This window comes from Lissotriton helveticus, chromosome 3_1 (genome assembly GCF_964261635.1).
Source record: "Lissotriton helveticus chromosome 3_1, aLisHel1.1, whole genome shotgun sequence".
In the NCBI taxonomy this organism is placed as follows: Eukaryota; Metazoa; Chordata; class Amphibia; order Caudata; family Salamandridae; genus Lissotriton; species Lissotriton helveticus.
The window spans coordinates 13,709,980-13,734,939 of record NC_136061.1 but is presented as its reverse complement, the minus strand read 5'-3'; the positions used below and the strand labels follow the sequence as shown (position 1 = coordinate 13,734,939).

The window sequence follows — 24,960 nt, the reverse complement described above, 5'->3', positions numbered from 1 at the left end:
TCGCGGACATACACAACAGCTTCAGCACTCAACCGACGCACGCCACGACCGAACCACCGCCCCCCACCACCACCCTCCGCGCCTGGACTCCGATCAGCACCGAAGACAACGTCCGCACGATGAACTCCATCCACTCCGGATCTCCGACCGACCCCTGCCCTCACCACATCTTCAACAAGGCCGACGCTGTCATCGCACCCCACCTGCGGGACATCATCAACACCTCCTTCGACACCGCCACCTTCCCGGAGAGCTGGAAGCACGCCGAACTCAGCGCTCTACTAAAGAAACCAACAGCGGACCCCACCGAACTCAAGAATTACCGCCCCATCTCGCTCCTCCCGTTTCCAGCCAAAGTCATCGAGAAGACCGTCAACAAACAGCTGGCCGCCTTCCTCGAGACAAATGGATCCCTCGTCCCCTCACAGTCTGGCTTCCGAGCCAACCACAGCACTGAGACCGCCCTCATCGCTGCCACCGATGACATCCGAGCCCTGATGGACAACGGAGAAACAGCGGCCCTCATCCTCCTAGACCTCTCCGCGGCATTCGACACTGTCTGCCACCGCACCCTTGTGCAGCGCCTCAGCAACGTCGGAATCCAGGAGAAGGCACTGGAATGGATCATCTCCTTCCTCGACGGAAGAACACAGAGAGTCCGCCTACCACCGTACAAGTCAGAGGCCACCGAAGTCATCTGCGGCGTCCCTCAAGGATCCTCGCTGAGCCCCACCCTCTTCAACGTCTACATGAGCCCCCTCGCGGCCATCGCACACCAACACAACCTCAACATCATCTCCTACGCTGACGAGACCCAACTGATCCTCTCCCTGACCAACGACCCCGCCGCCGCCAGAGCCAACCTTCACGAAGGGATGAAAGACGTAGCCGAGTGGATGACAACCAGCCGCCTGAAACTGAACTCGGACAAGACGGAAGTCCTCAACCTGGGCTCCTCGCCCTCCGCCTGGGACGACTCCTGGTGGCCCCCCGCCCTGGGCACCGCTCCCAAACCAACAGACCACGCACGCAACCTGGGCTTCATCCTGGACTCCTCCCTCTCCATGACCAGACAAGTCAACGCCGTCTCCTCGTCGTGCTTCAACATCCTGCGCATGCTACGGAAGATCTTCCGGTGGATCCCCACCGAGACCAGGAAGACGGTCACCCAGGCCCTCGTCACCAGCCGACTGGACTACGGCAACGCCCTCTACGCCGGAACCACCGCCAAGCTCCAGAAGAGACTCCAGCGGATCCAGAACACCTCAGCCAGACTCATCCTCGACATCCCACGACACAGCCACATCTCCGGACATCTGAGAGACCTGAATTGGCTCCCCATCAACAAGAGAATCACCTTCCGTCTCCTCACCCACGCACACAAAGCCCTACACAATCAAGGACCGAGCTACCTCAACAACCGCATCAACTTCTACGCTCCCAAACGCCATCTCCGATCAACCAGTCACGCCCTCGCCGCCGTCCCCCGCATCCGAAAACCGACAACAGGAGGAAGGTCCTTCTCCTACTTGGCCGCCAAGACCTGGAACTCCCTCCCGACCGACCTGCACCTGACCCAAGACCACATCTCCTTCAGGAAGAAGCTCAAGACCTGGCTGTTCGAGCAGTAGCAGCACCCCCCCCCCCCCCAAGCGCCTTGAGACCCTCCGGGTGAGCAGTGCGCTCTATAAATGTCTATGATTGATTGATTGATTGATTTTTTGATTTTCCTCTTGATTATCTGCCTGAAATTAGAATATTTAAAACAGCTTGTACTCCTTATCACCTAGAAAGGTTGATATGGAATGATAAAACGGAGAAAGATATTTTAGAAGTTCTTTCTAACACCACATATTCAACAAAGCGGACGCAACATTGCACCTCAACTATGGAAGGTCAACAACATCTCCTTCAAAACAGCGACATTCTCGGAAAGCTGGCAGCATGCCGAAATCAACACCATCCTCAAGAAGCGCAAGGCGGACCCCAAGGACCTCAAGAACTTCCAGCCCATCTCCCTGCACCCCTTCCCAGCGAAGGTCATCGAGAAAATCGCCAACATGCAACTGACCCGCCACCTCGAGGACAACAACATCTTAGACGCGTCCCAGTCCGAATTCAGACGAAACCACAGCACCAAGACAGCCCTCATCGGTGCCACAGATGACATCAGGCGCCAACTTGACAATGGCAAGACATCAGCCCTCATCCTCCTGGACTAGTCAGCCGCCTTCAACACGGTCTGCCAACGTACACTAAAGACACGCCTCCAAGAAGCCGGATCCAGAGAGACGGCCCTGGACTGGACCACATCCTTCCTCTCCGGCAGAACCCAGAGAGTCTGCCTCCCACCCTTCTGTTCTGAAGCCACCAACATCATCTGCGGCGTACCCTAGGGCTCATCCCTCAGCCTGACCCTGTTCAACACTACATGGCTCCCCTTGCACAAGTGGCCCGCCAGCACGACCGCAACATCATCTCCCACGCTGACGACACTCAGCTCATCCTCTCTCTCACCAAGGACCCGCACACCGCCAAAACCAACCTCCACGATGGAATGAAGGCCGTCGCGGAATGGATGAGGAGCAGCCGCCTGAAACTGAACTCGGACAAGACAGAGGCCACACCCCCGTTGCCTGGGATGACTGCTGGTGGCCGACCACACTGGGAACAGCATTGACACCCACAGACCACGTACACAAACTAGGATTCATCCTCGACTCCTCCCTCTCCATGTCAAACCAGGTCAACGCCATCTCCTCAGCCTGCTACAACACCCTCTGCATGCTCTGCAAGATCTACAAGTGGATCCCAACCAAAACAAGAAAGACGGTGATCCAAGCCCTCGTCAGCAGCCGGCTGGACTACGGCAACACACTCTATGCAGGAATCCCTGCCTAACAGCAATGACGACTACAATGCACCCAAAACGCCTCAGCCTGACTGAATGACAGTGACCCGAACTTTGTGACCGCGACCACAGCACCTGACTCCCTTCGATTAGTGAGGGGTATTTGCATATGGAAGGCCGGCGACAAGTGGTGCCACTGAACCTGCACTACGAAGGCCGGTGTGGCCACCAACATATGCACGAGGCTATGGGCCCTTCCTCACCACTACTTCTGGCCTTCACTATTCTCAGCAGGCCTCACAATTCAGATAGAGTCCCGATTCCACATGACGCAGTCCAGAAGGTAAGACACATTGCTCCCAGTGCTGCCCGTCCGCACCAAGCATCATACCAGGCTCATACAGTCTCAATCCTTCTGGTGCCTGTTAGACCTGGCACCTTGGCGTGAGTTTCCCTTCCACTTTTTGCTGATGTGCCTCAGATGTTTTTGCTGGTGTCCGCTGCTCAGGGTACTGCGCCACGGCCAACCCGCGCCGCAGTGCAAGTGCTCCCTACTGTAAAGTGTAAATGTGATTGATGTCCATGATTGGTTCATTGGATTTACTGTCAGTCCCCAGTAAAGTGCACCAGGAGTGCCAGGGCTTGTAAATACCAATACTGCTAGTGGGCCTGCAGCGCTGGTTGCGCCACCCACAGAAGCAGCCTTAAAAATGTGTCTAGGGTCTGCCATTGCAGAACCTGCGTGCAGTCTGGTACTGTCATGCTGGCTGGGCAAGTGCACCCACTTGCCAGCCCCTAAACCTTCCCTTAACTTCATATTAGTCACCCCTATGGTAGGCCCAAGGGCAGGGTGCATTGTTAGTGTAAGGTAGGACATGCTCTGATGTGTGTGGCATGTCCTAATAGTGAATTACTGCCAAATTCGTTTTTCACTATTGTAAGGCTACCTGTTCCCTTTAGGCCAGATGGGCTGCTGGAATTATTACACTCTATAATCCCAGCAGGCTCAGGGAACAAGGTAGAAATTAATGTTTAGTATGCCTGAACTCAGAATAATAAAATACTTCTTTTAGTAAAGTTTATTTTAATATGTTTGCAAATGCTACTTTTAGAAAGTTAGCATTTGCTTGCCTAACCATTTCAGCCCGCCTCTGCTTGGATGTGTATCTGACTGTCTGGGTTGTGTGAGTGACAGGGCTGGGGGATGACAGGTGGTGAATGGAAGGATTACACCTTAGCGAGAGGTAGGAGTTTCCCTGGACTCTTCATCAGGCTGTGCTCTGCCACCACAATGCTGGCTCCGCCCCCCTGGGGAGCGACTGATGACTCAGCATGCACCTGGCCCAGGAAGGGCGAAGCACTGTCAACAAGGTACTCCTGGCAGCCCCTGTCCCCACAATGCTGGCTCCGCCCCCCTGTGGAGCGTCTGATGTGCCTGCCTTCACACTGAAAGCAGAAGTCAGAAGTACCCCCAACAAGTGCTCAGAGGCTGAGAGCAGTTATGCAAAGGCCCCCCTGGCCTGTAAGAACAAAAGAAACTCTGTATAAAAGTAGGAGCCCTGCTCCTTGTAAATTAGAATCCTGTTTTACCACAAAGGACCTCTACCCGACTAGAAGGAGAAGAGACGCTGGAAGGACTGGCCTGCTGCTTGCCTTGCTGAGAAGGGAGAGGAGAAGACTTGCTGAGGAAAGACTTTGCTGCTTTGTGCTTTAAACATTCTCCAAGGGCTTGATTGAGCTTGCCCCCTGATCTGGACCCCAGGACTAGTGGGTCCTTGGTGCTTTTGCTCGTCCTGACATTCGAGCCGTGTGTGCATCCCGCTGGAGCCAGACTGCGCCCCTCATCGCCCCCTCCAAGGGCTGTGGCACTCGGGAGCTTGCCTGCCTTTGTCCTGTGAGAGCCTCGCTCCGACCGGAGTCGCTCTCTGCCCCCAGGCTAGGCTTCCTGCTCCTCTGCCCCTTGCCTGCTACTGGAGCGCGCTGAGACGCTCTCCCCCCTCCCGCCGGAATTCCCTCTGCTGATTGCGATCTACGCCCGGTCAACAGCTGCACAGGCCGTGCCCTGTGACCCCGCTTTGCGATTTCAGAGGCTCGTCAGGCCGCGCCGCCCCCGCTGAGGAGACCCCCGCACCGTCGTGCCAAGGGTCAGGGGCCGCGCCTGCCTGACTGCACACGCCCGTTGGCGTCAAGATCCAAAAGTGCCCCCAAGGGCCGAGTCGCACAAACCTGTGCCGACTCTCCTCCAAGTGACAGAAGTGTTTGTCTCAATCACCACCGGGCTCGGGGCCCGGAACTCCTTCTTTCCCCGTCATCCAGCTGCTGCCTGACTGAGAGCTGAGCAGAGAAGTCTCCGTGTCCCCGGAGCCCCCACGGGTGAGTGAGAGCTGTGCGCTCCATCAGCACTCCCCGTCAGGGACCCCGAGCTTCCCCCTGCCCACCGCGCTGTCCCCAGAGCCCTCCCGCACTGCTGGGCCGGCCCGCAACTGACTCTGTCCTCGAGCCGAGAGGAAGAGCCGGGCCCGGCACAGGCGTGCTCACGCCCGATGCGTGAGCCGCGGTAGGGGTACCGTCAATTTCACCACGGAGAGCCAGGGAGGCGCTGCAAGGCACGCCGAAGGCCCGGGGTGGGTCTAAACTTCGCTGAATTCAAGGAGAGAATACCATTAGAGTGAGAGAACACTAAGAGAACCATTGAAGTTAAGAAATCCATAACAGAAGCGAATTAACAAAGAAATCTCCATTTGAACTGTAACTAAAAAGAGAAGTTGGCCTATTTACAATCTGTGGTGCTACAAAAACGTTATTTGATCTTGTACTAAGTCTGAACTGCATAGATATATCTATTTTTATATAAAGAATCATATTTCGATATATCCACAGCCTGGTGTCCATTTGTGGGGGGATTGGTACATTTTACTGTGTGTGTGATTACAAATGCTTAACCTAATAACGCCTGAAGAATAGCCTTGGCTACTCACGCCACGCACCTAGAGGGTGAGCAAGGGTAATTCTAAGGGGTCATCCTTCGCCCTGACTTAGAGGAGAGGGTCCCTGCTTGTCACAAGTACCTACTTGCGCCAACCAGAGACCCCCAATTCTAACAGTGCCACTTTCTCTATTTAATACAAGCTGATCCCAGATGTATAACTGTGTCTTGGGTCCTAAATGGCAGTCAACCTAAGTCTGGGCAGCAACCACAGCACCACACTCACTTCGATCAGTGAGGCATATTTCCATATGCAACGCCGGCGACACTTTGTCCCACTAACCCTCTTTAACACAAGCTGATCCCACATGTGACATTGTGTCCTGAGTCCTGAATGGCAGTGACCCCAACTTCGTGGCAGCAACCACAGCACCGGACTCACTTTGATCAGTGAGGTATATTTCCATATGCAAGGGCGGAGACACGTTGTGCCACTAACCCTCTTTAACACAAGCCGATCCCGCATGTGTAACTGTGTCCTGAGTCCTGAATGGCAGTGATCCCAATCCTGTGGAAGCGACCACATTACCACCCTCCCTTCGATCAGAAAGGCATACTTCCATATGCAAGGCCGGCGACACGTAGTTCCACTGACCCTCTTTAACACAAGCCAATTCCACATGTGTAACTGTGTCCTGGGTCCTGAATGGCAGTGACCCCAACTTCGTGGCAGCAACCACAGCACCAGAATCCCTTTGATCAGTAAGGTATATATCCATATGCAAGGCCAGCGACTGTCAGGAATGGTCATGTCACTGTCCCAAACACACTTAAAACCCCTCATCAGCTGTTCCTTACTGATACCAAGTTTCATGGCTGCGCTGCAAGCTGGACGCTGTTGGTGGCTAAGTTCAGACGCAAGATGGTGGCAGCCTCTCCTGATGCCACGGTTTAATTAAGCTGCCAGCGTTCTAGTCATTCTGCCTGACGCAGTATGCTGTTACTTGAGGCGCGAGCAATTGTACCGCTGCGCACTTCAACCGTCATTCTCTGAGAGACGGTAGCCTTCCGTGCTCTCTTATCTTTAGTGCCGCTATTCGCGGTAAATTCTGTTTTGGGTTATTATTATAACTACTCAAGTCACTGTCATCCTGTTCCCGATAATATCCAGTGACCGTCCTTCAATTTCGTTGGAGCAGTTTGGACTTCGTCAGCTGTGTTCAACCCTCACTGAGTTTTTTCTCTCTTGAAGCGCAACCCGTTTTGTCAGCGTTTCAGTTCCTGATGAGTTCTCTTCTTCAACAGCCTTGATTCCGGTAAGAATTTTCCTTGCTGTACCGGTTGAACTCCGGAGGTGTCATCCCCGTGTGAATTCAGAATAGTTAAACACAGTGATACCTTATCTATTCTGTGAGAAAATCCTGACTTTTTGACCTCAATACTAGCCAGTGAAAGAAACCAAGTTCATGTATTATTCAGACCTCGAGAATGGCGCATGAAACTTTCTGACTTGCCTTTGAGCGCCACCTTCTGGGTTAAAATCTCATTTTCACCATTTCCTAAATTCTCTGGGAAATTTTGGCAGCAGTGCTGGTATATTCAACGTTCTGGTTCCAGGAAGTAGATAGAAATATATATATATATTTTTGCTTACCAACATATCTTCAGCAGCATTGGCATACCAGCTTGTGAACTTTGCCTAGAGACTTATAGTTCTATCCTGGTGAACTCAGCTATTGAGTCTGTTTCTGAAGCCTTCATTTCAACGCATAAGACTTTTATCAAGTACAAGGAAAATCAGCTATTAAGTCTATCCAGCCTTTTGAGTCAGTTCAGAGAGAGGCTAATGCACACACTAGTCAGGTAAAAGAAGGGTTAGTGTAAAAGTGTATTTAGTCTAAATTCAGATGCTGTGAGAATGTAGTAATGGTCTGTTAACTCTTACAGGTGAACTATCATTTCCTGAAGAAGAAGAAGTGAAGTCACAAGTGTGTCTGTCTCTCTTGTTTGTCATCCACTTCCCCTTTCCCCCTCATCTCTGGGGTCAGAGAAATCTGGTCCAGTGGTGTAGGGGAGTTGGGAAATTAGCATCACATCTTCAGCCAGGCGTTCCTACGGAAATCTGGAATTCCAGGTACTGACCCTTTGACAGATTGAAGTGCCCGCAGTTGCCTTCCGTCTGGGCGTCATGGCTGAAGGTTTAGATTTGAAGGCCCTGGGTTCCATTTTGGAAGGATTACAAAAACAGTTGAGTGAGACTAGAGAAGAGGTAAAAAGATCCAATCAGGAGACTAGTTATCTTCGTCAGCGGCTAAATGAACTTACAATTAGTCCCAGTCCAAATTTTGGGGGTCAGAGGTCTCAAACATTTAGTCCCTCTCCGTCTTCCTCAGAACTTACAACTCAGGTAGTGCATGCTATGTCCCCGACAATTCCATTAGCCCCTCCTGAAAGGTTTCTGGGAGACCCAAACAAGGCACAGGTATTTGTTACTCAATGCTCATTGCATTATTTGTGCAAACCAATAATTTTTAAAGAAGACCAATCAAAAGTGGCATTCATGCTGTCTTATCTGAGTGGCGATGCTGCGGCGTGGTCCATGCCTCTGGTGTCCACCAATGATCCGGTGTTATACAATTTTGAAAATTTCAAAACTGAATTTTTGCGAATTTTTGATCGACGAGCAATTTCTCAGACAACAGACAACGAGCTTTTGTATTTGAAGCAAGGAAACAGAGAGTTGGTGGCTTATCTTGCTCAGTATAATAAATTAATTGTGGAAACGAAATGGCCAGAGACTAAAAGAGCAGCCATCTTCTATCGAGGGCTGAGGGATGAATTAAAGGATGGGTTGGCTCAGATCCCTAAAAGACCCACAGATGTTTTGGAATTGATAGATTTGGTTCTTCAAATTGATCAAAGACAATCAGAAAGACGTTCAGAACGAAGGAAGGAAGTTCGACCGATTCCTCCAAGGTTTGACCGAATGCGTACTGAAGTTGGGAAGACCAAAGAAGAAGCAATTACAGAAGAACCGATGCAAATTGGTACCGTTCGAGGACCGCTGAGTAAACAAGAAAGAGAGAAGAGGCGAGTTGGAAAACTGTGTATGTATTGTGGTGGTTCCGGTCATTTTTTGAGAGAGTGTCCTAGACGACCCAAGACAGCGTCATGGGTAAAAGACAAGCTCCACCAGTAGAAGGAGTTGCTCTGGTGGAAGCGGATTCTAAGACAACTCCCAATCAGCAAAGTTTGGCTAATACCTTGCAATTTTCTGCTCCTCATCTTATTCTCTCATGTCAGATCTCATTTGGAAAATCGGAACAGGCCACTGTGGCAATCATGATTGACTCTGGAGCCACGGGAAATTTCTGTGATCTTGCATTTGCCTGGAGTTTGAGCATCCAGTTTGTGAAGAAATCCAAACCAGAACCTGTGCGCGCAGTAGATGGAACTCCTCTATCCTCAGGTCCAATCTCCTTTGATACAGAAGTGATCACCATTCTGGGTCCAGGAGAACATTGTAGCTACATCAGTTTCAATTTAATTGATGCCCCGCAATTTCAGTTGATTTTGGGGTTACCCTGGCTAACTGAACACAATCCCAAAATTGACTGGGCTAAGCGAACTGTTGAACTGAGTTCAGACTACTGTCTTCAGCATTGTTTTCATCCAATTCCAAAGCAGAGTGAACCAACAATCTCTTATTGTCTAGCTAATCAGCCCCAGATGATTTGAACGGTGGAAATTCCTGAAATTCCGAAGGAATACCAAGATTTAAAGTCAGTCTTTGATGAAAAAGAAGCTCTTAAACTCCCTCCCCATCGAGAATATGACTGTAAGATAGAGTTAGAGCCTGGAGCGTCTTTGCCATGTAGTCGGATCTATGCTCTTTCTGAATCTGAGAATCTGCACTTAAAAGAGTACCTTGATCAGAATTTGGCAAATGGCTTTATTAGACCTTCACAGTCTCCAGTCTCCTCTCCTCTTTTCTTTATTCCAAAGAAGGACAAGAGCTTAAGGACTTGCATTGACTATAGGGCGTTAAACCTGGTTACAAAGAAAAATCGCTACCCGTTACCACTCATTTCAGAGCTTCTGGATCAGGTGAAAGATGCCCATATTTACACCAAATTGGATCTAAGGGGGGCTTACCACTTGGTGCGGATGGCAGAAGGAGATGAGTGGAAAACGGCATTTCGAACTCGATTTGGTTTATTTGAATACCAGGTTATGCCTTTTGGACTGTGCAATGCACCCGCTGCCTTTCAGCATTTTGTGAATGATATCCTCCGGGAATTTTTGGATAGGGTTGCTGTAGTCTACATAGACGATATCCTAATTTTTTCTAAGAACTTGGATGAACATGTTCTCCATGTACGAGCCATTCTGAAATGTTTATTGGAGAATCAACTTTTTGTCAAACTGGAAAAATGTGTTTTTCATTCTTCACGAGTTGAATTTTTGGGTTTTATTCTTTCTCCTCAAGGAGTTTACATGGATGATTCGAAATTAAAAGCAATACAAGATTGGCCCACTCCAAAATCCGTAAAAGAAATCCAAAGTTTTTTGGGGTTTGCCAATTTCTATCGACGTTTCATCCAAAACTTCTCTGAAAAAGTGAGTCCTATCACACGATTGCTCAGAAAGAATGAAAAATTTGTGTGGGAATCCGCTACGGAGGAAGCCTTCCAGTTCTTAAAGAAATCTTTTATTTCGGCACCTATTCTGCAGCATCCAGATTCAACAGAACCATTTTTTGTGGAAGCAGATGCCTCAAATTGGGCCATTGGAGGAGTTTTATCACAGCGACAACGGAAAACGGGACAGCTCCATCCGGTAGCTTACCATTCCCGGAAACTATCTCCGGCGGAGATTAATTATTCCATTGCTGACAGAGAATTATTAGCTGTGAAAGAAGCATTTCAAGAATGGCGTCATTATTTACTGGGAGCGAGACATGTGGTCACAGTATTTACTGATCATCGAAATTTGCAGTTCCTGAAATCAGCTCGAACCTTGACCCCTCGACAGCTTAGGTGGTCTCTTTTCTTCGCCGACTTTGATTTTGTTCTAACTTACAAACCTGGGGCTGAAAATGGAAAAGCAGATGCACTTTCTCGTTTGAATTCAGAAGATGACCCAGCAGAGAAGTCAGGGAATAAGTCGGAGGAGTTTATCATTCCTAAGGAAAGAATTGTGGCAGTTTCGGTGATCCATGATTTGGAGGAACAGATCAAAGAAGAATTTCGGAAAAAAGAATATGAGAATTGGGCGTCTGAGGGGCCTAACCGGTTAGTAATGGATGGAAAACCATCAGTTCAAGGCAAGACATTCGTTCCAGGAGCTGAATTACAAGAAAAGACTGTTTGGTTGTTTCATGATCAGCCATTGGCTGGACACAGAGGAGTAACTAAGACTTTGGAGCTCTTGAAGCGAAATTTTGATTGGCCGGGCATGGAAGCTCAGGTGAGACAGTATGTTGCCACTTGTGAACAATGTTTAAAAGGGAAGAGTCTTAGACAATCTCTACAGGGTCTTCTCATGCCTTTGCCTGTTCCCCCATATCCTTGGCACACTGTGTCAATGGATTTCATTGTCGAGTTGCCATCTAGCCAGGGTAATTCAGTCATTTGGGTTGTGGTTGACCAATTTTCCAAGATGAGTCACTTTGTCCCTCTGAAGGGTCTTCCAAATGCCACTCAGTTAGCTACTCTGTTTGTCCAACATGTGGTAAAATTGCATGGAATTCCTAGAGTGGTCATTTCAGATCGAGGGTCACAGTTCGTGTCTCGTTTCTGGAGATCCTTCTTGAAAGGGTTGGGAATAGACTCTCGTCTGTCCACCAGTTACCACCCAGAAACTGATGGACAGACGGAGAGGGTTAATCAAGATCTGGAACAGTATCTTCAAATTTATTTGATGGAACAAGCAGGGGAGTGGCCGTCTTTACTTAGTACGGCAGAGTTTGCGTACAATAACTCAGTACACTCAGCTACTGGTTTCTCCCCTTTCTTCTTAAATTATGGCAGACATCCTAACATGTTGGTGGGTCAAGTAGAAGTTGAGGTTCCGGCAGCTGGTGATTTAGTTCAGAAATTGCAACTGGCCTACGAGTTAGCTTCAGCAAAGTTGATTAAGTCAAAAGCTGAGTACAAGAAGCAGGCTGATAAGAGTCGTAAGGAGGGACCAGTCTTTGCACCTGGGGATCAAGTTTGGGTCTCCACTCGCCATATGCGATTAAAAGGTAACCGAAAATTTCAGCCAAGATTTGTGGGACCTTATCCAGTGGTGCGAATGATAAATCCAGTGAGTGTCAGGGTAGACCTGCCTAAAACCTTCAAAATTCATCCGACCTTCCATGTTTCATTAATCCGCAGAAATCCACCAAATTTGCGCAAGGTCCTTCCCCCAGCTCCAATCCAGGTACAATCGGCAGAAGAATTTGAAGTCAAAAGAATTCTTGATTCAAAGATAAAAAGAGGTCAGGTATTTTATTTGGTAGATTGGAAAGGCTATGGTCCAGAAGAAAGGTCCTGGGAACCCAGTTCAAACATTCATGCTCCCAGATTGGTGAGAGAGTTCCATAAAGTTCATCCACAGAAGCCTAGGGAGGGGGTTTTGGTGGGGGGTACTGTCAGGAATGGTCATGTCACTGTCCCAAACACACTTAAAACCCCTCATCAGCTGTTCCTTACTGATACCAAGTTTCATGGCTGCGCTGCAAGCTGGACGCTGTTGGTGGCTAAGTTCAGATGCAAGATGGTGGCAGCCTCTCCTGATGCCACGGTTTAATTAAGCTGCCAGCGTTCTAGTCGTTCTGCCTGACGCAGTATGCTGTTACTTGAGGCGCGAGCAATTGTACTGCTGCGCACTTCAACCGTCATTCTCTGAGAGATGGTAGCCTTCCGTGCTCTCTTATCTTTAGTGCCGCTATTCGCGGTAAATTCTGTTTTGGGTTATTATTATAACTACTCAAGTCACTGTCATCCTGTTCCCGATAATATCCAGTGACCGTCCTTCAATTTCGTTGGAGCAGTTTGGACTTCGTCAGCTGTGTTCAACCCTCACTGAGTTTTTTCTCTCTTGAAGCGCAACCCGTTTTGTCAGCGTTTCAGTTCCTGATGAGTTCTCTTCTTCAACAGCCTTGATTCCGGTAAGAATTTTCCTTGCTGTACCGGTTGAACTCCGGAGGTGTCATCCCCGTGTGAATTCAGAATAGTTAAACACAGTGATACCTTATCTATTCTGTGAGAAAATCCTGACTTTTTGACCTCAATACTAGCCAGTGAAAGAAACCAAGTTCATGTATTATTCAGACCTCGAGAATGGCGCATTAAACTTTCTGACTTGCCTTTGAGCGCCACCTTCTGGGTTAAAATCTCATTTTCACTATTTCCTAAATTCTCTGGGAAATTTTGGCAGCAGTGCTGGTATATTCAACGTTCTGGTTCCAGGAAGTAGATAGAAATATATATATATATTTTTGCTTACCAACATATCTTCAGCAGCATTGGCATACCAGCTTGTGAACTTTGCCTAGAGACTTATAGTTCTATCCTGGTGAACTCAGCTATTGAGTCTGTTTCTGAAGCCTTCATTTCAACGCATAAGACTTTTATCAAGTACAAGGAAAATCAGCTATTAAGTCTATCCAGCCTTTTGAGTCAGTTCAGAGAGAGGCTAATGCACACACTAGTCAGGTAAAAGAAGGGTTAGTGTAAAAGTGTATTTAGTCTAAATTCAGATGCTGTGAGAATGTAGTAATGGTCTGTTAACTCTTACAGGTGAACTATCATTTCCTGAAGAAGAAGAAGTGAAGTCACAAGTGTGTCTGTCTCTCTTGTTTGTCATCCACTTCCCCTTTCCCCCTCATCTCTGGGGTCAGAGAAATCTGGTCCAGTGGTGTAGGGGAGTTGGGAAATTAGCATCACATCTTCAGCCAGGCGTTCCTACGGAAATCTGGAATTCCAGGTACTGACCCTTTGACAGCGACACGTAGTCCCACTAACCATCTTTAACACAACCTAATCCCACATGTGTAACTCTGTCCTGAGTCCTGAATGGCAGTGACCCGAACTTCGTGACCGCCACCACACCACTTCGATTAGTGAGGGGTATTTGTATATGGAAGGCCGGCGACAAGTGGTGCCACTGAACCTGCACTACGCAGGCCGGTGGGGCCACTAACTTATGCACGTTGCTGTGGGCCCTTCCTCACCACTAATTCTGGCCTACACTATGCTCAGCAGGCCCCACAAGTCAGATAGAGTCCCGATTCCACATGACACAGTCCAGTAGGTTAGACACATTGCTCCCAGTGTGGCCTGAACGCACCAAGCATCATCACAGGCTCATACAGTCTCAATGTTTCTGGTGTCACTTTGTCTTTTTAATACAAGCCAATCCCATATGTGTAACTGTGTCTTGAGTCCTGAATGGCAGTCATCCCAAGTCTGTGGCAGCGACCACAGCTCCACACTCACTTCGATCAGTGAGGCATATTTCCATATGCAACTCCGGCGACACTTTGTCCCACTAACCCTCTTTAACAAAATCTGATCCCACATGTGACATTGTGTCCTGAGTCCTGAATGGCAGTGACCCCAACTTCGTGGCAGCGAACACAGCACCAGACTCCCTTCGATCAGTGAAGCTTATTTCCATTTGTTACTACAGAATCCAGTAGGCAAGTAACTATCACAGTCCTACATCCTACATAATATCCTTTTAGTATCCTTACTTCAAGAACTTTTTGATATCAGGTATAGCTTTACTAAAATGACCAAATTCATCTTCAAGTGCAAACCAACACTCAATACCAGTCAACACTGCGGGCAGTACAGCTCGCAATTCCAATTTTAAATGCGAATTTCTAACAACAAGATTGTACTCAGAAAATACAACACTTTGTCAGTGTATTCTATACGTATTTCATCTTTTCATGACCTGCCTACACTGTACTCAGTAAGGCTCATAATAAAAATTATGTCTTCATTTATTTACTACAGTTATTTCTTCATTCATTCACTACAGAGTCCACTAGGCAAATAACTATCACAGGCCTCAAATCTACGTAATATCTTTTTAGTAACCTTTCTTCCAGATCATTTTTTATGTCAGGTATAGCTTTAGTACAATCACCAAATTCATTTTTAAGTGCAAATGAACACTCATTAGCAGTCTACACTGCGGGCAGCATAGCTCGCAATTCCAATTTTGGACACGTGGTGTCACCCTGTTCAACACAAGCCATTACCACATGTGTAACTGTGTCCTGAGTCCTGAATGGCAGTCAGCCCAAGTCTGTGGCAGCGACCACAGCACCACACTCCTTTCGATCAGTGAGGCATATTTTCATATGCAAGGCCGGTGACACGTAGTCCCACTAACGCTCTTTAACACAAGCCGATCCCACATGTATAACTGTGTCCTGAGTCCTGAATTGCAGTGACCCCAAGTCCGTGACAGTGACCACAGCACCAGACTCCCTTCGATCAGTGAGGGGTATTTGCACATGGAAGGCCGGCGACACGTAGTCCCACTAACCCTCTTTAACACAAGCCAATCCCACATGTGTAACTGTGTCCTGAGTCCTGAATGGCAGTGACCGGAAGTTCGTGACAGTGACCACAGCACCACACTCCCTTCGATCAGTGAGGGATATTTGCATATGGAAGGCTGGCGACACGTGGTGCCACTGGACCTGCACTACGCAGGCCGATGGGTCCACCAACATATGCACGTGGCTGTGGGCCCTTTCTCACTGCTACATCTGGCCTACACTACGGTCAGCAGGCATCACAATTCAGATAGAGTCCCGATTACACATGATGCAGTCCAGTAGGCAAGACACATTGCTCTCAGTGCGACCCGACCAGAGCAAGCATCATCATAGGCTCATACAGTCTCAATGCTTCTGGTGCCACTTTCCCTATTTAATACAAGCCAATTGCACATGTTTAACTGTGTCCTGGGTCCTGAATGACAGTAACCCCAACTTCGACAGCAACAGACTCCCTTCAGTTTTTTTTTTTTTTAATAAAATGTTTTATATGTAAATCTGTACATGACTAGATTCTTCTTTTCCCAACCGCACAGGGAAACTTCCGGGCCCAAGAAGGTTGTTGGGGGTATGTTGGGAAGAGGGTGCATTACCTGCTGATGTGGGGAGAGGCAGCGTCAAAGGGGTTTCTCTCACAGAAAGAACTCCGGTATGTTTTCACAAATGCCTCTGACAGGTGCCGATTGACGGACTGAATCACAAAATGATTTTTAAATATTTATGTAGTATGAGTTATAAACAGTTTGCGCCCAGGCTCACAGAGGGACAGCTGCGTAAGCTTGGGCGGATTTTGCGAATTGGCAATCCGCGAACTTGCGTATTTACGGATTCGCAATCCGCAAAATCCGCGAACTCTCACGAATTTGCGGATTTTTTATTTTTTTTTGTGTTCGCAAGGGTTTCTGGGAGTTCGCGAGGGTTGTGTACCAGTTCGCAATTGCGAACTTACTTGTCGGCTCACAACGGCCGCGACTATGTTGTTTCTACGTCTGGTTCATCATCACAGGTTCACAGCACCCTCTGTTTCACCAGTGCCAACCTCTGGTACACCCATGCCACCCTCTGGTACATCACTGCCACCCTCTGGTTGGTTTATCACTGTAGATTATGGGGGTGAAAAAAAGCAAGCACACCTGCCCTGCTTCAACTGACATGAATTAATTTGGGGTTGATTAATGTGTCACTGAATTTAAACTTCCAGTCTGGCTGGCACCTGCTTCCTTATCTGTAATTTGCTTTCTGTTGCAGTGCAATTTTTTTTCACTGGACCTTTGTGGCCTACTTGTAGCTATTCTCTGAGCCTGCTGTGAGGGTCAGAGCAGGGTCATAGAATAGTTGCAAGTAGGCAACCGAACTCTGAAGGGGCCCCTCAGGAAGCACTACAGGGAATGGTTACTAATGATAAGATTGAAATTTTGCACCTGCTGAGTGCTTTCAGTTTTGTCTGTAATTACTTTCTGTTGCAGTGTAATTTTTTTAACAGGACCTTTGTTGTATACTTGTAGCTATTCTCTGAGCCTGCTTTGAGGGTCAGAGCAGGGTCATAGAATAGTTGCAAGTAGGCAAATGAACTCTGAAGGGGCCCCTCAGGAAGCACTACAGGGAATGGTTACTAATGATAAGATTGAACTTTTGCACCTGCTGAGTGCTTTCAGTTTTGCAAAAATCCAAATATCCAGCAGCATCCACAAAAAGTAATCCTTCCAGGTCAAGATCCAAATCAAAGTGACCAGCACATCAAGAAAGCACTGGGAGGAGCCTGCTGGACAGGAACAGGAAGTTGGAGACTGTGGGGCACTTCCTTATTCCACCCCCCACCCCCCCCCAAAATGGACTCCTTGCAAAGAAAAAGTGCAGGCAAATGTCACCCTGTGGAGTTATTCTGATAAAAATCATAATTTTCAAGGTTTATGCTGCCTGCTGGTGGATTTCTTGTGCGAAATTGCAAATTTTGCAATCTCGCAATTGCGAGATTGTCGCTGCCCGCCGCATCTACGTGTTCGCAAGTGTTTACTCCCGCAAATTTGTATAGTATTCTAGCTGGCATGTGCGACCAAGCAAAAAATCCGCTGATTTTACGAATTTTCGGCAAGTTCGCGAGAGTTCGCGGATTGCGAATTTGCCGAAAATCCGCAAAATCCGCGAGCGGAACAGATTTTACGCTCATGCTTACAGCTGCGGCCCGTCTGCTTCACTCACACATGCAGTACTATGAGTCGTCCTGGTCATTGTGGCTGTTGCTGCCCTGTTCTGTTGTACACCATGCCATGCCACTCCGATTACATACCGGCGTTGGCCCCACATAACTACCTGTTGCAGGTGTATTCGCTGTTAGTGTGCAGGTCAGTGGTCTAGTTCACAACATCTCATGGCCACTCCCTGAGGGCAGGCTTGTACACACACCACACCCATCTTGTACATGTGTCACAGTCCATATGACCACGCACATATAATGAATCAACAACGTCAAATCCTTTATTGCCGGTACTGACGGGATGGCAGACGCTCCCACAATCTCAATCATAAAGAGTCCATGAAGAGTTGCGCAGAGGGTTAGTCACACCCTCAGCTGTATGGCCAACAGAGGCCTACCACCACATGGCATGGACTTAAGATGCACAGGTTTAGTGCCACCCAAAGCTCATGTGGCCATTGGCGGGCTTTCCACCACATGGCACAGACTTGAGTTGCACAGGGTTAGTGCCACCAGAAGCTGGTGTGCCCGTCAGAGGCCTACCACCACGTGACACTGACTTGAGTTCCACAAGGTTAGTCACACCCTAAGTTCAATGGCCGTCAGTAGCCTACCACCACGTGGCACTGACTTATATTGCACAGGCTTAGCGGCACCAAAGGCTGATGTGGTCTCCGCCATTGATGACTCAGGACTTAGCGACATGTGTGAGATCAGCTGGGCTGTGGAGAAGCTGTTGTGGGATCCGCCATTGATGACTCAGGACTCAGCGACATGTGTGAGATCTGCCGGGCCACGGAGAAGATGATGTGGTCTCCGCCATTTTTGAATCAGGACTTGGGGACATCTCTGAGATCCACAGAGTTTTGACGGGCACGTGGAGTGCCCATTGCTGCACACTTTAGTGGCACCAGGTAATTATTTGCTCATGGATGCGCAGGATCTGCAGTGTCTCTCTCTCTCTCCATCTCCCTCTCACTCTCTCTCTCTCTCTCTCTCTCTCTTTCTCTCTCTCTCTCTCTCTCTCTCATTTCCCTCTCTTCACTCTGTCTCACTCTCTTCATTCCTTTCCTTCTATCTCTCTCTCCCTTCTCCCTTTCTCACTCCCTTTCTTTCCTTCCCTCTCTTTTTCTTTATGGCTTTTTTTCCTTCTCTGATTCTCTGTGTATCACTCCTTTGATATGCGCATTACACACGTCCTTATTTTGTGCTTTTTTTTCCAGCCTTTGTTGTCGACATCAATGGTCCCCACCGGAATGTTCCGCCTTGTTCTTTTGTATTATTTGTATTAGTTTATCATTTATATATATATATATTCACTGAAAAAAACATAGGTTATAGACCATATATAGTTAGGAATTAGCATTTAAAAAACCTTATTTTACTCACACAAAACCATTGAAATTCCATATATAGTTAGTTGCACTAACTATATATCGCGCACCCGCAATTCACTGCTGATGATGTCACATATTACATCATTCATGACATGGTCAGTGACATCACTGATGACATCACTGATGACATCTCAAATGACATCACTGATGACATCACTGATGACAACATCCAGTGACTGTATGTTTCTGTAAAGTTAAAATATGTCTTACATATTGAAGAATGAGTAGATGTATAAGTGTCTGGACGAAGGATTTAGTAGGTGCATGACTGAATGTATGAGTGAGTGATTAAATGTGTCTCACTGAGTGCATGGGTTAGTGACTAAACTGTCTTAATTTTTGCATCATTATGTCTTTTGTTCTGTAAACTGCTGCATGTGTTGATCAGTAGCTATATGAGTAACTATATGGGTTATTGATTGATTGCCCAAGTATTTGTATGGGAGACTGAGTGTGTGTGTGTGGCTGGCTGGGAGGTGTGTGACTCTGTGCAGATCAATGTGTACTTGTATCAATGATTGTATAAGAGAGTAAGTATGTGTTAGTATATGTTTGAAAATGTAAGGTGCTCTATGTTTAACTGTATAGATTAGAAAATGGAAGTGTGATTGATTCTTTACAGGACTGACTAGGTGTGTGAGTAACTCCATGGATGAGTGGCAGAGTGTGAGTGTCTGTATAGGTGTATGAGTGCATATGATAGTGTTGTAAAGATGAGTGATTGTATGTATGAATGATTGTATGGGTGAATGAGTGAGTGTTTGTGTAAACATAGGAATCAGTGAGTGCGTATGTAGTAACTAGTATTGGTGTGTCAATGGTTTAAAAAATTATACTCTGTATTTAACACTGGGTGTAACAGAGGTTATATGAAAGTGTGAGGAGATGCATTGTATTGTCACATGAATGATATCATCAGTGATGTGACCAATGATGTCAAATGAGATGTCATCAGTGATGTCATCAGTGATGTCATTTGAGATGTCATCAGTGATGTCATTTGAGATGTTATCAGTGATGTCATTTGAGATGTCATCAGTGATGTAATCAGTGATGTCATTTGAGATGTCATCAGTGATGTCATCAGTGATGTCATTTGAGATGTCATCAGTGATGTCATCAGTGATGTCACTGACCATGTCATGAATGATGTAATATGTGACATCATCAGCAGTGAATTGCGGGTGAGCGATATATAGTTAGTGCAACTAACTATATATGGAATTTCAATGGTTTTGTGTGAGTAAAATAAGGTTTTTTAAATGCTAATTCCTAACTATATATGGTCTATAACCTATGGTTTTTTCAGTGAATTTTCAAGGTTTTTTAAATGCTAATTCCTAACTATAAATGGTCTCTAACCTATGTTTTTTTCAGTGAATTTCAATGGTTTTTTAATAGCAAATATCATAAGCTGTCGAATGTCAAGTACATGGTAAGTAAAAACATTTTCGTGTTTATGCACACTGATCTGCTTTGAATGCTGCCCCCCCTCCCCCTCATTTCTATTAGGAGTACTCTCTCTTTGCAGATAGTGAAGGGTAGTTAACGCAGGCCTTTGCCCCCGTTGTAATCCGTCGTGCCTGCTTCTCTCTCCATTTGATTGATTGTTATCCAAGCATTTACTGTTTTAGAATTGGTTCTCTTTGGTTCATTCTCTATTTACAAACAAGCACAGAGTCGCAATACTCTGTTTAGTCTTTGCAGATAGTGAAAAATCGTGTAAAAAAACAAAAGGAATCGAGCAAAATCAGTAGGCCACTAATGGGATCTCTTTTTGACCTCGCTAAAATAGAAACATTAGGAACAACCCCTCATGAGAAATACGAAACTAGTGAGATGAACTGAGCTCCACACCATGATGGCTGCAAGACAGCTCGGCTCTGCCACCCACCCCGCCCAAAATAACGATAAACTCTATGCAAATATTACAAATATATACAACACACCAGCAAAGTAACAGGGTAAAACATTTTATTAAATAACTATTTACATAACTATTTTATACTTTTTGGTGCCCGATCCGGCTAGCTCAATCGATCGAGCATGAAACTCATGCACTCTGATAGTTCAAAGTTTTGAGGAGTGCTTGTAACACTGTCTGAAGCTTATTTGCACTTGCTACAGCTTCACTATTCTCAATGTAAGTGGGGGCTGTTTGAGGACGTGACTGCATTTGAAAACAATGTGATGCGGTGCCACCCTGAACCGCTTGACGGAGGCCCCCGAGGGACGGTGTGATGGCGCGGACTTGGAGGGGGTGCTTGGCTCCGGCCCCCTCCCCAAGTCGTGTTGCCCTGGTGTGGCCTGAGATCGCCCCGACATAGGTGGCCGGCTCCCGGGGTCAAGCGGAACTTTTTGCCTTTTGGTGACTCTTCCATTCTTGACCTTGTCCCACAATCCTTTTCACCTAAAGACACGCTGTAGTGGGGCGCCCCTTTACCGTTTCAGTTGACATTCCGCCCGCTTTTGCTACACTGTGCCTCTTCCGCTATTCAGCTGTTTACCGCCCGCTCTTTCGACTACAGCGTCTCGCTCACCATGTAGTTGAGTTGCTCCCGCTCTTGCGGTGCAGCGATAGGCGGCTGCCACAGGACTCTCAAAATGGCGTCCGGCTCTTCAGATTTGGGCGTGGTCCACTAAAATGGCCCTACGACACCTTGGAACTCGGACGCTTGTCTGCTAGGGCTTGGGCTCCATTCTCGAAAGCGTCCCCTCAGCCTTGAAGATTCTACAAAAGTCTTGGGGGCCCCCGACTCCCGCAGGCTTCTGGTGGGGAGCGGCTGCCATGATTGCTCGTGGAATGGCTACGACGGAGCTACGAGATGGTGGTGCTCTCATGCTGACGCCAGCTTCAGTCTGAAACATCCAGAAACACTGTAGACTACCAATTCGATCAGTTCCGGTAGCGCCCCAACGTGACGCGGTAGAGAAGAACTTGCCCTCCCCTCTTTGACTGATGGTTCTTGTTGCCTGTCCCTTCTGTTGTCATTTAACAGAACTATTTAGCCTGCTGAAAGGGGTTGTGTTCCGACCGCTGGTTGGTGGAGACATTTTGACTATATTCTGGACCTGCGTTGTCGCGTAATGCGTCATATGATGCGCCGCGTTAGCGCATCCGGAAGTGCTCCGGTGCGCGAAGCGCAGCTTCCCGGAAGCGATCCGGGGCGCGGCGCGCAGCGCGTAACGTAAGCATAACAGGTCATGTGACTTGTTAATAAAACTTTTCACTGGTTCATTTACTTTTCTTATTCTAATGATGAAAGGCTTGGTCATATGACCTAAAAATTACGCTTTTTATTACTTTCGAACATTATTTTTTCTTAAACATATGTTATAATGTTCCAGGCTAATGTACTTTCCCGGAAAATTTACAACTGTTCTGCAAGTAAAATATATTCCTTTTTCGAGAAAAAGGGCGTTTCTTCGTCGTTGAGCAAAAGAGGCTCGGCCTGCTGTCTTAGTCGCCGATACGCTTGAATATCAGATTCTTATCGATCACTTTATGTTGCAGGAGTAGAAAACACAACAGCCCTTGACCATTTATCTTTACTGCGTTCCTGCGTATTATACCTTTTACCCTTCATGTAATTGGACTGCTTTATTTCACTTGCCTTTTACTGATTCTAAAACAGTGACTATTATTAAAAACTTTACCAATGTAAATACTACTACCATGTTTTCTTTTAAAAACCTTTATTGTGAAAATGTCAGTATACAAATACGGGCCTATAACCACGTGGGCCGGCCACGGAGCAAACTGTAATCGTATATGATGAGTAGACATTTACACTGTAGAGGAACGTAACGGGTGGGCCATTAGGTTGCAAGAACTAAGGTGTCTAACAGTTGCGGAATCGGTGGACGTACATTTTATAATTAAAATACGACAGGGCCAGTTACAATAAAATTATCTAGATATACATTTGCGGGCAAGTACCATGGGTGACGTTAATTCGAACTTTCAATAGTACAGTAATCAATAACACATCAGAACTTAATATCAATAGGGATGTCGAAATATTCAATCAATTCTCGTCCCCGCCCGCCATGTGCTTCAAAACTGCATACGTATCTCGTGATATCAAGGTTGTGCAACCAGTACACAACAAGGAGTTACGAGTCCCATTTATTCCGGCGCCATTTTGGGCGAGGACGTGCAGGTCCAGGATATAGTCAAAATGTCTCCACCAACCATCGACTATGATGATGTTCATATGCTGTATTTATTAGAGTAACACTCATCTGTCCACATGAAATTCATTTGCCACAATCTAAACATGTCATTTTAATCTTTCCAAAGTTCTTCTAAATATTTGGGACCGTTTCCCTTGCCTCTGATGCTGTCAGTGCCACTTCTTTGGTGAATGTACTGGCAGATCGGGGGTTCTCCTCCAAATCTCTCTTTTGTGCAGCACTATAATTAATCGGTGCCACCTCTCCATATGACGATGCATGGTATAATTACCATAACTATATTTTTTTTCGGTTCCTCTGGAGAGTACATCGTGGCAGATGGGGCAGGTAACGTACCGGGCATTTACCTTTTTTGCATGTAGAGGAAAGGAAAAAGAATTCGAGCGTCCGAGTTCTAAGGTGTCCCAGGGCCATTTTAGTGGACCAGGCCCAAATCCAAAGAACAGGCCGCCATTTTGAGAGTCCTGTTGCAGCCGCCTGTCGCTGTAGCATCAAGAGCGGCCGAAACTCAGCTGAATGGCAACTGAAACGGTAAAGGGGCGCCCCACTACAGCAGACGAGCCTCCACCTGGGGAGGCCCGTTCACGCCGCCTCCCCCCCCCTCTTCGGGCACCCCACGCCGTTATTCGGAGCAGCATTGTAGGATGGCCACACCAGTGCGGCAACTTGCTAGACACCACCTCGGTGCCAACCGAATCTCAGCCCCTTGTGGTGTCTTCCATTCCGAAAATATTGTTGTGCTGCCTTCGGCCTATTCGCCGCAAGTGCGCACGCAACTCAGCTGCATAGCGAGTGAAACACCAAGGGGCGCCCCACTGCAGCCGAGGAACCTTCATCTTGGGGGCAACGCACAGCATCACATTGCTTTCCAATGCAGTCAGATCCTCAAACAGCCCCCACTGACTGACGCCGCCTCACAGGCCAACGGGGCGCCCCACGCCGACTTTCGGCGCAGCATTGTAGGATGGCCACACCAGTGCGGCAACTTGCTGGACCCCACCTCGGTGCCATCCGGATCTTGGCGCGTTGCGCTGCCTTTGGCCCTATTCGCACATCGGTCTGCTACTGACGCCACCTCACAGGCCAACGGGGCGCCCCACGCCGACTTTCGGCGCAGCATTGTAGGATGGCCACACCAGTGCGGCAACTTGCTGGACACCACCTCGGTGCCATCCGGATCTTGGCGCGTTGTGCTGCCTTCGGCCTATTCGCACATCGGTCCGCTACTGACGCCGCCTCACAGGCCAACGGGGCACCCCACGCCGACTTTCGGCGCAGCATTGTAGGATGGCCACACCAGTGCGGCAACTTGCTGGACCCCACCTCGGTGCCATCCGGATCTTGGCGCGTTGTGCTGCCTTCGGCCTATTCGCACATCGGTCCGCTACTGACGCCGCCTCACAGGCCAACGGGGCGCCCCACGCCGACTTTCGGCACATCATTGTAGGATGGCCACACCAGTGCGGCAACTTGTTGGACCCCACCTCGGTGCCATCCGGATCTTGGCGCGTTGTGCTGCCTTCGGCCTATTCGCACATCGGTCCGCTACTGACGCGAACTCACAGGCCAACGGGGCGCCCCACGCCGACTTTCGGCGCAGCATTGTAGGATGGTCACACCAGTGCGGCAACTTGCTGGACCCCACCTCGGTGCCATCCGGATCTTGGCGCGTTGTGCTGCCTTCGGCCTATTCGCACATCGGTCCGCTACTGACGCCGCCTCACAGGCCAACGGGGCACCCCACGCCGACTTTCGGCGCAGCATTGTAGGATGGCCACATCAGTGCGGCAACTTGGTGGACACCACCTCGGTGCCATCCGGATCTTGGCG

The 24,960-nt window shown here is 48.0% G+C and overlaps 1 protein-coding gene across 1 annotated transcript in view; it reads right to left on the bottom strand.

The window, feature by feature from the left end:
* The window catches only part of LOC144825365 (scavenger receptor cysteine-rich domain-containing protein DMBT1-like), a 227,743-nt gene that overhangs the window by 133,817 nt on the left and 68,966 nt on the right, over nucleotides 1-24,960 (bottom strand). The gene's annotated exons all lie outside the window — the stretch shown is intronic.